This window comes from Sarcophilus harrisii, chromosome 3, assembly GCF_902635505.1.
Source record: "Sarcophilus harrisii chromosome 3, mSarHar1.11, whole genome shotgun sequence".
In the NCBI taxonomy this organism is placed as follows: Eukaryota; Metazoa; Chordata; class Mammalia; order Dasyuromorphia; family Dasyuridae; genus Sarcophilus; species Sarcophilus harrisii.
In genome coordinates this window covers 236,591,901-236,608,144 of record NC_045428.1, presented here as the reverse complement: position 1 = coordinate 236,608,144, position 16,244 = coordinate 236,591,901, and the positions used below count along the sequence as shown (strand labels likewise).

The 16,244-nt window shown below is 34.7% G+C and overlaps 2 pseudogenes; both read left to right on the top strand.

Annotated features, from left to right (window-relative positions):
- The window catches only part of LOC100915493, a 28,327-nt pseudogene extending 23,675 nt beyond the window's left edge, over window positions 1-4,652 (top strand).
- Window positions 4,653-14,780: 10,128 nt separating this feature from the next.
- On the top strand, window positions 14,781-15,842 carry LOC100915754 (annotated as a pseudogene).
- The last annotated feature ends 402 nt before the right edge of the window (window positions 15,843-16,244 follow it).

The window sequence follows — 16,244 nt, the reverse complement described above, 5'->3', positions numbered from 1 at the left end:
TAACTGTTGTTCCCACCCCAGCCCAGCCTATATCTGCTCCCAGTCCTGAGCCCCACAGAAATAATCAATCAGGGGTGTCACTAGAACAATAAGCGAGACTATCATATTCTATAACCACATCACCAGTTTCCCACATGGCAGTTACAAGACATCTCATAGAAATCAGCCAATAAGAAAGTAGCACTGTATGGATACAGAATAGGACATTGGCCTGCAGACCACCACCAGCTTTATTTTGCTCCATTTCTCTGGGTTATCCAGCCACTGGTGGGCATTGACAGTGACCTGCGTCCCTAGTGGTTTGGTTAACATGAGCACATCCCCAGGAATTGCATTGTCTGGCATGATGAACTCATTAGGCTGACAAACCACAGTGGCAACACCTCCAATGATAATCCAAATCTTTCCCTCTACATGATGCCTGCAGACATGTATCAATTATACCCCTCTAAGTGGGCTTTTCTGTATGTTTTCTGGGCAAGCACATGCAGAGTTCCACCAAGACTTTAGGACCTCCCCATGTTAGCAAACTCCTCCTATAACCTCAAAATCTACATGTCTTGTGATGTAATCAGCACCATCTACTCTTATCTATAAAAATTCTTGTCTATCTTTGCTGGGCTGCTGAATTCTTCAGGGCCTGTTCACCTATTGCAAAATCTCATTAAAATGCTTTTGTGCTTGGGTTGTAAACTGAATTTTGAGCCTGAATTCTTTCAGAGGCAACACCATGACATACCTGATACCTCAACATCATGACTTGTCAAACTCTTCTCTTCTTTAATGTGTTCCTATCAAAGAGATTTAACATGTGGGGGGAAAAATGAGGCATAACACTTTTGATTATTGTTTCAGATTCTCCCTTTGATAATACCACTTCATGGTAAAAAAAAAAAAATTATATGTATATATAAAATGTATATATATATATTATAAAGGATGCTTTCTCTACAAAGCTACTTTCTTGAGCCCAGTAATCTTTTATGTTTGTTGATTTATTCTTCCCCTATTTTTCCTCACCCTATTATTCATCATTATAGTGCACTGCATATACAGTTGGATCAGGGAATAGCTAACCTATAATTTCAATGGTTTTGAATAATGAAGGAGAAAACCAGACTCCGAAAGTTTTAGAAGAGTAAGAGGAAATTAATTGGAGGCGCCTTTTGTAGCTAACTTTTTTCAAAGGAGACATGTGTGAAGACAAGTATTTTAGTGACAGCGCTTTCACCAAGGGAAAACTTGGATACCTTTAAAAACACCAGGGAAGCCCCTACACTACAGTGATTTAAGCTTAGCGGGAAAGGGATAAATGATAGTGGGGGGACAATGCCTGAGAAGACTTGAAGGGATGGGATGATCCCGATCTAGGCTATGCAGCAGGGAGAAGGCGGCTCTCCTCCCGCCTCAGATCCTGGGATGGAGGAGCAGGTAACTGTCAGAGGAGTATTTAGAGGAGGAGAAGGGAGGAGGAGAGGGACACGGACTTTCTGCTGAGGCAGCCTGAGCAGGCATATGTCAGCCAGACTAGAACAACAATTAAAACTTAGTATGAGCAGTCAAGTCCTATTCCCAGGGCATATCTGTATTCAGGAAGTTGCAGAAAGCCTCCTGACAAGGGTTGATCTTTTTTAGCTTCTGGTTTATCACCAGCCAAATATTCCTGGGGACAAATCACCCCCACCAAGGAATCTGCGTCCCAACGCTCTCCAGAGCCCCGGTGGCGGGTTAGTGCAGGGGCTAGAATGCTGGTGGTGGAGAGCGAGGTGGTTTCCGTTGCTCCGGATACCGGCGCATCTCTGAGAGGACACCCGCCGCTCCAGCGGAGCTCGGTCCGGAGCATGGAGAAACAGGAGGAGATAGGTCTCCGGCCCCTTACTGACAACCAGGTTGTGGAATGAAGTGACTACCTGTTTTCAAGCAGAAACACCTCTAAGAAAAAATGCTGGCAACACTATAAAATACGTGGTAATTGTTTAACTGTCCGTGAAACAGTAACATTGGCTTCATGAAGCATTAAGAAATAATAGTGTTGGTCCTGAAGTTGCAAGAGAAAAGACTGTAAGGTTAAGAAAATTCCTCAAACTCATGTCATTAAAGATATTAAAAGAAGATGGGGATCAGAAAATCTGGATGAATACAATGAGCTATTCAGATTCCCTACAACTTCTCCCCTTACCACTGTCTCATACAGTCGTTTGGAAGAACAAAAAGCAGTTTAGAAAATATTTCTAAAGAGAAGAAAGTATCTTCAAATTATGGCACTCATTTCTCAGGACTCCTGAAAAAGACGTCTTTCAGGAGAATCAAGTGAAATTAAGAGCTGAAAATAAAGAAGACCCAGTGGAGAAAAGGGAAACAAACCAAGAAGATACTGAAGAAATTTGGAGACATCTTATTTTGATACACAAACCATTTTAGGTATGCCATCTTTAGAAGAATTCTTGGATCCAACATAAGGAATATCTCAGTATATACTAGGCCTGTGACCAATACAAGTAAACATGGAGTAGTTGTATTACTGCAAAACAAAGCAGATGATCTTCCTCATTAGGTATTACCTGCTGTGGGAACAAGATCACTAATGAAAAAGATGTTTTCCTGATGTGCTGTGCAGGACTGAGGAATTAGTTTCCTTTCTGATGGATTATCAAGAAATTTTTCAAATGCTGTCCCACTTGCAGGCCTCTATGGAGCAGCACCTGGATAACCTGAAGAAGGAATATTATTACATATAATCCTGGGAATGGATTGATTGCTGCTTTGTCAAGAAGATAAGCACCCAGAAATTTGATGATCAGGACATTTCTACCTCTCAGCTTGCAATTGTTGAACTTTTGGAGAATATTATCAAAGAGAAAAGTTTACCTCTAAAAGTAAAAAAGAAAAAATTAAAGCAGTTTCAGAAGAAATTTTAATTTTATTCAAACTTCTACTCAAACTTCTACTTAAAATTATTTAAAAATAAATTTTAAATTTTTAAAAGTTTTAGATTTTAATTGTATTAAATTTTAAGAAAGCCAAAGTTCCATAACCTTAATTATGAATTATCATATTATAAAAATGAAGCCTTAGAGTGAAGGATATAATGTTAAAACAGTCTGCTTTTCCTGCCCTTTCCCAAAGTTAGCTTGCTATATATAGACATAGAAAAGTGCCAAAATAATTAGTGATACTAGTACTCAGTGTTTAACTCTGGGGAATCACAAGGAGTAGGTCTCAACAGAGAAGAAATGAAGAATGAAAAGCAAAATTAGTAACCAAAAGTATTCTGAACATCTCCTTGCAGAAGACTAGATAGAGAAGCCATGAAAATAGGGGCCAGAAGCTAATGTACTTGAGTTCAGCAAGAACTAATTTAGATTCATGTGTGCTGTGTGGATATAGGAAATGATATCCTAGATGACTAGGATTGCTAGCCTTTTTTAGTTCTAGTGATAGCTTAATGCAGAATAGCTTAGTGCAGAATTTTTATAAACTTGGTAGCATATATTCTTTTACATGTACATTCATTTTTTAAAATTACACACATTTCTTTATGAATCATGTTGGGAAAGAAACCCCAAGAGAAAAGAAAATTAAAAGAAAAAAATGAACATAGCATGCACATATTGTTTATATATTCAGTCTCCATATTCTTTCTTTGGCTGCAGATGGTGTTTTCTATCCAAAGTTTGAGATTGCCTTGGGTCATTGAATAGCTGAGAAGCAAGTCTTTCATAGCTGATCATTGCACAATCTTGCTATTATTACTGTTTGTATACAGTGCATTCCTGATTCTGCTTTTTTTGGCTCAGCATCAGTTCCTATAAATTTCTCCAGGCCTTTCTAAAATCAGCCTGTTCATTTTTTTTTTTAATAGAGCAATATCCATTACTTTCACAAAACAATTTATTTAACCATATCCCTATTGATGGACATTTACTCATTTTTCAATTCTTTGCCATCACAAAAAGAGCTGCAACAAACATTTTTGCACATGAGGATTCTTTTCCTTCCTTTATGATTTCTTAGGATATAAATCCAGTAGTGGCACTTCTATGCCACTTAGGACATAATTCCAAATTGCTCTCCAGAATGGTTGGGTCATTTCACAACTCCACCAACAATGCATTAATTAGTGTCCCAGTTTTCCCACATCTCCTCCAACATCATATTTTTCTGTCATTTTAGCCAAGCTGAGAGGTATGAAGTGGTACCTCAGGTAACACATATATTTTACTACATTTTGTATCCCTATATATTTTCCCATATTTTTCATGTATTTATGTGTATTTGTTAAATGATAAAAATAAAGTATAACATTTCACTTGTTTTCTGATACAATTCCTATATTTGGATTGTTTAACCAGTTGAGATAAAAGTTCTACGTTAAAGATATAGAAGAAATAAATGTTAAGCTTGACCTCAACCAAAGAGGCCTTCAAGGCTCTATCTAATTCCCCTCAGTTTTTTCTCTGCTTGGACCCATTTTGGGCTCAGTTTGAGGGGAACATCTTTCATAGGCACAAACCCTAAGGCCAGAGGTAGTGCCAACAGAATTTCTTTGTAAAATTCTAGTAGTATTTATTTGCCCTGCTTCCCTTATAGAACTGTGTTGATGAATGTTTATTTAAATTTTAAATTTTTCTTGAGATTTTTAGGCCTTGTGATACTAGACCCACTTCCTTTCCACTATTTCCCCCATTATTTCTCTTGAAATTATTCATCTTTTGCTCCTCTACATAAATTTCATTGTTTTAATTATCATTTTTACTTTTTTTTTTTTTTTTTGGCAGTTTGATTGGTATGGCACTGGATGTCAATTTACATAGTATATCATTTTGTTATAATGGCTTAGCCACATGTTTTTTGCCTCTCTATATTAAACCCATTTTTGCTGTTGCTTTGTCAGAGGGCCTGATTGATATCCTGCCTTTTTTACTTCACTTCAGATAAAGCATAATAGATTTTGATCCAGCTATTTTCAAGTCTTAATTTTTTTCTATCTCAGTTGTGTTTCTTAAACAACATATTTGATTCTGCCCTATTTTATTCTATCTTTTTCCATATTATGGAAGAGTTTATCCAAATTTATAGCTATGATAATTGTATATTAACTTGAATCCTATTATACTTTTTCTTCTGTTTCCTGCGCACTCTTTATATAAAAGAGAGGTTAGTGAGAAGAAAGGAGCTCAACACCAGCACTCTTATATTTAATGTCTGCCCCTCTGCCTCTCCTTTTTTCTCTGCTCCCAAATCTACTAACAGGTTTATATGTCCGTCCCTCTCCTTCCTTTTCTTTTTTGTTTCCATTGTTCCTTTTTAACCTTTCTTAGAAGATTTGTTCTGTTTGTCTGCCTTTATCTTCCTTCCTACTTACAGTTGGGGATTATTGAATTTATGCTCAAAGCTATTTTTCTTTGAAGATTTCTTTATTATAGTTGTTTTGGAGTCATTTGCTTCTGGTTTTGTGTCTTGAGTATTTCTTTCATATCACACAAGAGCTTATGGGTAGGAAACTTTTTTGTTTACTCATTGTTTCAACTTAAGTTACTGGCCAGGCACTGTGCACTTCTGGAAAGAATGTTTAGACCTGACAACCTTTGCAGGATATTCATTTATGTCACACCCATTTTCCTTGGTAATCCTGGAGGGTGGCTCTGTCCTTAATCCTGTTCTATATAATTTCACTTAATATCTTATCAGCTCGGATTGATAGTATTATCATCTCTATGCTTATGATTCTCAGGTATCTTTATCTAGCCTGATCCTTCTACACTCACAGTTCTGCTTATTAAATGCCCCAAATTGGTATTCTTAGCAGACATTTAAACTCCACATGTTCATAAAAATGAACTCTTTTCTTTCCCCCATCAGCCCTCCCTTCTTAATTTCTTTATTACTGTTGAGAGTATCTCCATAGGAAATGAATGTAAACTGCTTGCATTTTTGTTTTTCCTCCCGGGTTATTTTTACCTTCTGAATCCAATTCTCCCTGAGCAACAAGAGAACTGTTCGGTTCTGCACACATATATTGTATCTAGAATATACTGTGACATATTTAACATGTATAGGAGTGCTTGCCATTTGGGGGAGGGGTAGAAGGAGGGAGGGGAAAAATCGGATCAGAAGTGAGTGCAAGGGATAATGTAAAAAATTACCCTGGCATAGGTTCTGGCAATAAAAAGTTATTTAAAAAAAATAAATATATTTAAAGAGTACTTCCATTCTCCCAGTTACCCAAGCTCACAACCTAAATGTCATCCTTCACTCTTCATATTAGAGCTTTTCCTAAGGCCAGTCAATTTTACTTTCATTAATTACATCTCTCGAATTTGCTCTTTTCTGATACTCTGTAGAGCAGGTCCATATCACCTTGTGTCTGGACTATTGCAATAGCTAGTTGGTTGGTTTTTCTAATTCAAGTTTCTTTGCTGCTCTATTATATTATACACTTAACTATCAAAGTGATCTTCCTATAAAGCACAGGGTACTCCTATTCTTCCACAAACTCCAATATCACCCTAGCAACTGAAGAGCAGCATCTCATATTCAACTCAGCAATTATGAAAACCAAAACACCAATGAAGGGCCTATGTCTAGCAAGGAGACAGACAAGCAGAAACAGTCTCCCTGGGAAATGGCCTAGTCTTGTAAAATAGTACATCATACTTCCCAATTGTTTTCCAAAATAGTGAAAATTATACTAACCCATCTTTTTCCCTATAATTCTATCTTTTGATTTTGGAATTCAAAGTGTGAAACCTCAGTTATTTTAGTTTATATTTCTCACACTCTTAGCAAGTTTGAGCACTTTTAAGATGATTTTAATCATTTATAGTTGGTTTTGATCTATAATCAAAAACAACTAAAATGCATAGGATATTTGATTAATACAATTTTCAATTTTTATAACAATTTGCAAAAATTACCACTTTGAAATTAATTGCAGATAAATTGTATGAAATTCCTGGTTAAGACTCTTAAAAAAATTAAATCAATTTATACCTGGGTCATTTTTTAAAATTTTAGTGAATATATAGGAACAGAAGTTTTTATATATATACATTTTTGTATATATGCAGATACATGCAGACATATATATGTCTAAAACTATTTCATTGGCTCCTTTTGATTTCCTTAATGAATTCCTATGATCTATTCTTGTTAATATTTTTTTAAAAAGTTTCCATTGTTTTTCTCACCATTTTAATCTTAGTTATTTTTCATTCTTGTTTGAAATTGTTGATTGCTTATTCTTTTTAGAATCATAGAATCAGAAAATAAGAGTCAAGAACTGGAAAGTGGCTCACAGAGGGAATCTAGTCCAATCCTCTCAAAGCAGTTTCAGAAGGAATTTTAATGTTAAAATTATTTGAATTTTAATTATTTAGAATTTTAAAATTCTATTTAAAATGGATATTATGTTTAAATTTTAAGAAAGCCTAAGTTCCACAACCTTAAGTACTGATTTGTTAGATATTAAATGAAGCCTTATAGTGAAGATTAATTAATGTTAAGTTTGCTTTTCTGTACCTTCTCAAATTGCTTGCTATACACATAGTAAAGTGCCAGTAGTTAGTGGCATTAGTGCTCAGCATTTACTCTAGGGGATCACAAGGAATCCAGTAGGTCTTAATGAAGAAATGAATAAAAAGCAAAATTAGTAACCAAAAATATTCTGAGCATCTCATTGCAAAAGACTAGAAAAGCCATTATGACAGTGTGTGCCAGAAGTTGAGGTACTTTTACTAAATACCTGAGCAATAAGACAACTCACACCCAAATGTGCTTTGTGGACATTTTGTGAGATGAAGTTCTAGGTAATTAGTATTGTTCAGTAGCTATTCATCAGTCCAAGCGAAGCTTGGTAGGAATTTTTATGAATCTGGCAATATATATATTCCTCTATATTTTGCACTCCTATTATCTTTTTCCATATTTTTTATAGGCTTGTATTTGCTTAGGAGCTAAAAATAAAGCATAAAATTGGTTTCCTATGCAATCTTTATATAAAAAAATACCGGTGGTGAGAAAGAATGAGCTCAACACCACTGTTCTCTTCTATTTGGTGTAATCTGTTTCTGATCCTTTCAAACTTTTCTTTTTTCCTTCTCCCAATCACACTAACAGGTTCACGTCTGTACTTTTCTCTATCCCTCCCCACCCTGTCCTTCCTCCCTTCCCAACCCTTAGTGAGTTCTGTTTAAGTCGGCCTCAATCTACATTCCTCCTTAGCGTTTTTTTTTTTTAATTAAAATAAGTAATGTTTATACTATGCTCTGCCTTGTGACCTGTTAAAAATTTTCATGACCAATTCATAACTGTGAAAGAAAGCCTTCCGTTAGGTGTTTAATAGTATGACTATGTATTCAATTTTTGTTATCTATAAACATTAGCTTAATTTTTGGTACCCTAAATATTGAGATACTTATTCAAAGACCAACATGTAGAAATACTGTGCAAGAACTAAATTTTATCAACCTTTTGTGTATATTCTTACTATGCAGCAGGGCAGGAAAACTATTTTCTGTCGAGGATCATTTGAATATATAACATCAGTCATGGGCCATACAAAATTAACTTATAGAACTCAAGCAGTGGGAAGGTTGCTGTACCTAGCTTACAGCTCATCATTGCCTGTGGTTGCCTTAGCAAAAGATTTCACTAGCCTGCGAGCCAAATGTTCCTCAGCCCTGTGAGTGGAAGATGAAAGGAAATTGCAATAAAATGGAATGATGGATCACAAATCCTCTTTAAAACACACAAATAAGTGACTTGGTTTTAATCTATAATAAAATTCCACATGAGAAAAATGCACAAGATATTTAATAAGTATTTGCCAAAATGACCACTTTGAAGTTAATTGTAGGTAGAAAAATTGTATGAAATTCTTGGTAAGACTCAAAATAAATCAATCTATACTTTGATATTTTTTGAGTTCAGCATATTATATATATATATATATATATATATATATATATATATAAACCAAAGACAATGGGATACAGATATATCTATATATATGTAAATATACATATATACACATATATGTCTTAAGCTACTTCAGTAGCTCCCTCTTATTTGTGTTCAAATAAACATTTTTTTTTCTGATAATATGGTCTCCTTCCAATCTTTTTAGTCGTTTTATACGTTTTTCTCTTTTCTATATACTACAATCCAATCATAATGGTCTATTAGCTGTTCCTCCTGCATAATGCTTCATCTTCCTTTTCCATGTCTTTGCATTAGTGGGCCCAGCACCTAAGATTTTATTGACTTCTTACTCTTACAATCATTGGGCATCTTTAAAATTCAGAGGAGTTTAACTTCTGGAGAAGGTTTTTCCTCATGATCCCATGTAGTGAATGAAGCCTTCCCTTCTATGCTATGTTGTTCTTTTATATTTGATATATGTAATCTCCCTCATTTGAACCCAAACTTTGAGGACAAAGGTCAATTTTTGTTTTTAAAAAATCCCTTAGCACACTATCTGATAGATGGTGTTTAATAAATGTTAGTGATTGGTCAGCTTAAACTTGTGTTTATTGCCATGAAGTTTGTAATCATGGTTTATGGGAGTTTTTCTCTCTCTTTGGGTAGAGGGCTGAAACTCAAGCACTTAGGGCTAATTACCAATTGGACAATACTTTCTATGGGCATATGCTTGGGGGATGGCCCTTCCCACTATCCTGTGCTGGCTCAATAATTGGTGTATACAGAGAATTGTAGTTGGTGTATACAGAGAATTGTAGGAGGGACTAGGGGGTGGGGTGGAGTAAGATGAGCCAAGGTCACTTTGGAGGTAGATGAGGAAGGAGGTGGTTGCAGAGATTCTGCTTCCATCCCCTTCACTTTTACTCCTCAAGACCAAGAATAAAGACTAAGGACTTCTGCTTATCCTGACTCCGGCTGATTCTAAGGTATCCTGTGGGTGCTAGTGTGGTCATCACATCGGTGAATTCTACTTATCAATTTTTAAATGTGTGTATGTGTGTGTGTTTTGATGATCAAATTAGCTGTTTTATTTATTGTTTACTTTATAGGCTTAATTTTTAAAATTCCATTGATTATTTTACCTTTAATGTTAAGATAAAACATTTTCATTCTTGTTTGGAATTGTTCATTTGCTTATATTCTCTTTCAAATCATAGAATTAGAAGATAATGGAGCAAAGGTTGGAGAATTTAATCTAACCCTCTCAATTTTGCTGATGAGCAAACTAATCCAAGAAGTTTCATGACTTGCCCAAAGTCATATAATCATCAAAGTGGAATTTGAACCCAAGTTTTCATTCTTTAAAAAATTATTAAGCAACATAGTATTTGATCAATACAATGATTTAAAGGTTATAAGGGTATTCTCTTGAAAACTTGTGCACTTACAACAATCATTTCCAATAAATCCTCTCTACTCACTTCTAAAAGCAATATTATAAATAACAACTACTTCATTAAGACATGTACTAAAAAAAAAGTTTTTTTTAGCAGTAAGTTGATGCAATATTTCTTCATTTTTCATTGGCAGTGTAAAATGCTTGAATTTCATAATACATACATACTATATAAATGTAATATATAATACACTCATATATATGTATGTATATTTGTACACATGCATATTTTATTTTTCCAATTACATGTAAAGATAATTTTCAACATTTTTTTTTAAAGATTTTGAGTTCCAAATTTTTTCCTCCCTCCCTCCCTCTCTTCCTTACCTCCCTCCTCCTTTCCCCAGACAGCAAGCAATCTGATATAGATTATACATGTACAATCATTTCAAACATTTATTTCCATATTAGTCATGTTGTGAAAAGAAAAATAAGGAGCAAAAGAGAAAAACCATAAGAAAAAACAAAAAAAGTGGAAAATATGGTTGGTTAGGTAGGTCCACCCTCTTTCCGTCTCCATAATCCTATCTCTGGATGAGGATGATATTTTCTTTCCCAAGTCCATTGAAATTTTTTTGTATCACTGTTTTGCTGAAAAGAGTTAAGGCTCTCATAATGGATCATCACTATGTTACTGTATCTGGTGTTCTCCTCATTCTCCTCACTTCACTCAGCATCATTCATGTAAGTCTTTCCAAACTTTTCTGAAATCAGCTTGCTCATATTTCTTATAGAACAATTTTATGCAGGCAATTAATTATATTAAAAATGAATAGGTGGGCCCAGTCAACAGAGCACTGACTGCGGAGTCAGGAGAACCTGAATTCAAATCCAGCCTTAAGACACTTGACAGTTACTAGCTGTGTGACTTGACAATTCACATAACATTGCCTCATAATATATAAATCTAGGTGTATAACAGTATAAATATTCTTTTTTTTTAAATTTATGTTATCCCACTCAATATTCCTTACTTCAGCAAATGAAAACAAAACAAATGTGAAATTAAAATATCTTCAATAAACAATTGAACAATTTAGCAAAATTAATCCTTAATTTCCCATGTCTAAAAATATGTCAATTTTTATCAAAAGGTACTATATGCCAGAGATTCTGCTAAGTGCTAGGAATACAAAAATAATAAAATGATCATAAGCTATTCCATGCCCTTGAGGATTTTACAATAATATATTAGGGGAGACAAGCAAATAAATACAAAGCAAATATATATGGATAAACAAAATAATTGAAGGAAAACACTGGAATTAAAAGAAATTAGGGAAAGCTTTGATATGACTGCATTTTAAGTACATCTTTTTTTTTATCAGGTTAGAGGAGTGTTTCATCTTCATTATTATGGGGTTATGGTTATTTTTTTTTTTTTGATCAGCATTCTAATCCTTTCACAGTTATTTTTCATGAATATTGCTTAATAACTATTCTCTTGGTTGTGCTTATTTAGCTCTTCTTAAGTTCATGGAAGTTTTCTCAGGTTGCTTTTTATATTCCATATACCATGGCAATGCTCTTTCACAGTGATAATAGCAAGTATTATAGAGTTATATGATATATATAATATATATATATATATATATATGTAGTTTCAAACAACCCAATAAAATAGTTACTGTTACTGTCTGTATTTTGTAGTAAAAAAACTGGCAATGAAAAGAGATTAAGTGACTAAGTGACTTATTTGGTATCTAAGTAGTTAAACGTATGTCTTCTTGACACACTGAACTACCTCACCATAATACTCTGTCTCCTTGAAAGTGAACCCTCAAATGCATCCATTAGTTCTTTTTTTCCTGCTCTTTCTCTGTTGCTCTTTCATCATTGTGTCATCTTTTTCTCTTACATTTAGGTACAATTTTCATCAAGTGGCTTTGCATTTTAGAACACTTAATTTTTTATATTTCTTTGATCTACATTCGGTTTCTAGTTCTCTTGCTGGATATAGATGACATTTATTTTTCATCCTAAGATTTTGGAATCGCTGAGAAAAACAGTCTATCATAGCTCATCATCATCACACCATCTTCCTGTTTATTCTGTACAATGTTTTTCTGGTTTTGCTTGCTTCACTAAGCATCAGTTCATCTGAGTCTTTCCAGGCTTTTCTGAAATCAGCCTGTTCATCATTTCTTATAGAATAGTATTCCCTTACATTCATATGTCATAACTTATTCAGCCATTTCCAAATTGATGGTTAGCCACTCATTTTTCAATTTTTTGTTCCCCAAAAAAGCTGCTACAAACACCTTTGCACATTTATGGGTTCTTTTCACTCTTTTATGATCTTTTTGGGATATCTTTTTTATGATCTTTTTGGGATATAGACCCAGTTGTGGCACTGCTAGATCAAAGGATGTGCAGCATTTGAGCACAGTTTTAAATTGCTCCCCAGATGGCTAGATTATTTTACAATTCCAACAACAATGCATAAATATCAGTTTCCCCTATCTGCTCCAACATTTATCATCTTTTCTTGTCATCTTAGCCAATCTGAAAGGTGTGAGGTAGTACTTAATTCTGTTTTAATTTGTATTTCTCTAATCAGTAAGTGATTTAGGACATTTTTCATATGACTATGGATTAGACTAATTTATTCTTCATCTGTTTACGTCCTTTGGCCATTTTATCAATTGGGGAATGAATTATATTTTTATAAATTTGACTCAGTTCTCCATGTTTTGGAAGTAATGCCTTTATTAGAAACAATGACTTTAAAATGCTTTCCCAGCTTTCTGCTTCCCTTTTAATGTTGGCTGCATTGTTTTTGTTTGTGTAAATCTTTTAATTTAATGTAATCAAAATTATCCACTTTGTACTTCATAATGCTCTCTATTTCTTGTTTGGCCATAAATTACTCCCTTCTCCAAAGATCTGATAAAGTAAGCCATTCCTTGTTCTCCCAATTTGCTTACAGTAAGTATCACTGTCTAAATCATGTGCCTACCTATTTTGATTTTATCTTGGTATATAAGGTATGAGAATGTTGGTCTCATATGTAGTTTCTGCCATACTATTTTCCAGTGTTTCCAGTAATTTCTGTTAAATAGTGAATTCTTATCACAGAAGCTAGAATAACAATTTTCATATTGCCTTACTGATCTGTCTGTCTTCCACCCCTGATTTTGTAATTTTCTATATTCCTGTTGCTTGTTTTTTTCTTCTATTACTGCATTTCTCTTCTCTATACTTTGAGAAAATTCAACATTATGATAAGATTTTCTAGCATCTTTTTTGTTTCAACAGTTTTATTTCCAATATTATTTGTTAGAATTTCCTTTTGTTATCTTATTGGTTGTTTAGTCATGTCTGATTCTTCAAGACCTCATTTGGAGTTTCCTTGGTGAAGATAATAATGGAGTGTGGTTTGCCATTTTTTCTCCAGCTCATTTTACAGATGAGAAAACTTAAGCAACAAAACCATGTTTCTGATGAGCCCAGGCTCACATAGCAAGTTAAATGTCTGAGGCCAGATCTAAATTCAGGAAAAAAATCTTCCTGATTTTCATTGCCAGTGCTCTGTCCACTGCACTATTTAGCTGTCCATTTACCTAAGATAGCTCACTCTATATTTATATATAAACAGCTTTCATGGTCAGGAAGCTTTTTCTTATAAAATTCAACCTAAGTAAGTATTTGATTCCCATCCATTTCCTTCTGGGTCTAAGCAGGATCTAGCTAATCCTTCCTTATCCCTGAAGTCAGCTATCATGACCTCTCCAAAGTCTTTTCTTTAATGAAATTCTATCAAAAAAAGAGAAAAAATGAGGCACAACAACACTTTTATTATTCCTTGATTATCTCAAATTCTCCTTTTGATACCACCACTTCATGGTAAAAAAAAAATTATATATATATATATATATATATATATATATATATATATATACTTATGTAGGATGCTTTCTCTACAAAAATACCTCCCTGAGCTCAGTCTTTTATATTCTTTGATTTATTCTTTCTCTGTTTTTCCTCACCCTAATTCATTATAGTGCACCACATATAGTTGGATCAGAACAGAGCTAATCTATGTTGAATAATGAGGGAGAAAATCAGATTGCAAAAGTTTTAGGAGAGTAAGAGGAAGAAGTTGGAGATGACTATTGTAGATTAACTTTTTTCAAAGAGCTGCTAAGAGGAGCAGAGATATGTGAAGACAGCTAGTAAATATAATATTGAGAGTGCTTTTAGGAATGGGAAAAAGTGGATATATTTGAAACCATCAGGGAAGCCCCTCTACTAAAAATTTAAGTTTAGAAGGAGAGGGAAATGATAATGGGGTCAATGCTTGAGAAGACCTGAAGGGTTGGGATGGGATCCTAGGACACATAGCAGGAAGAAGAGTCTCTTCCTAATCAAGAGTGTGGAATGGAGAAGCAGATAGTAGAATATGCGGTCAGAGGAGTATTGGGTGAGGACAAGGGAAGAGAGGGACATGTAGTAGTGGTGTGGGACTCTGACAAAGAAGCCTGAATTGGCTTAAGTCTGATGAGAACACTCAAAACTTGACATGGCCAACAATTAATTGCTATTGCTAGGCCCATATATTAAGGAAGTTTTAGAAAGCCTCCTGAGAGTTATTCATCTATCTTAATTTCTGGTGATCAATATGTAGACAAATAACATCCCCAGAAAGTCTCCATTCCAAAGCTTTCCTAACAAGGGTTGGTACAGTCCTTGAGTGCAGGAGGTCGAGGTTAAGTTGCTCAGGATACAGGCACTTGGGTGTTGGGAAAGAGTGAGGGGTGGTAGGAAGGGGGGGGGGAACCATTGGGAGGATGCCAGCAACACTAGTTCAGTGGGGAGCATGGAGATCCAAGAGGTGATCTCGGCCCCTTCCTGGCCACCGGGCTATGGAATGAAGTGACCACCTGTTTTCAAGCAGAAATGCCTCTAAGAAAAAACTGGAAGCAATTTAAAATACTTAACATTGTTTACTATACTTGAGCAGTAGATTGGCTTTATGAAGCATTAAGAAGTAATAGCAATATTGGTCCTGAAGTTGTGAGAAAAGATTGTATAAAGTTGTTAAGAAAATTCCTCAAGACTCATCATTGAAGATATTAAAGAAGATGGGGATCAGAAAATCTTGATGAGAACAATGAGCTATTCAGATTTCCTACAACTTCTCCCCTTACAACTATACCATGCAGTCATCCAGAAGTGACAAAAAGCAGCTTAGAGAATATTTCTAAAGAGAAGAAAGTATCTTCAAATTATGGCACTTATTTCTCTCAGGACTCCTAAAGCCATATTTTATCAGGAGAATACAGGCAACATTACAAGTGAAATTAGAGCTGAAAATAAAGAAAACCCAGTAGAGTAAAGGAAAAAGCCAAGAAGATACTGAAGAAATTTGGAGACATCTTATTTTGAGGCACTTAGGTATGCCATCTTTAGAAAGGTCTTGGATCCAACCCAAGGAATATCTCAGTATATACTAGATATATGACCAATACAAGTAAACAGAGTAGGTGTATTGTAAAAAAAAAAAAAAGCACCTATCCTCCTTCACTGGTAACTATTTGTTCTGGGAACAAAATCACTAATGAAAAAGACATTTTCCCAATGTGTGCTGTGCTGTGCTGAGGAAGCTGATCTCAATGAACTGTTTGCTACATAATTCTCTTTCTTTCTGATGGATCATCAAGAAATTCTTCAGGTGCTATCTCATGTGGAAAAGTACCTGGACTGCCTGAGGAAGGACCATATTACAAATCCTAGGGATGGACTGATTGCTGCTTTATCAACTTACTCCTATTGTAAGCAGAGAAGCATCCAGGAATTTGATAAACAAAAAGTTTCTACTCCTCAAGTTGTAATTGCTGAGCTTTTGGAGCACATTACCAAAGAA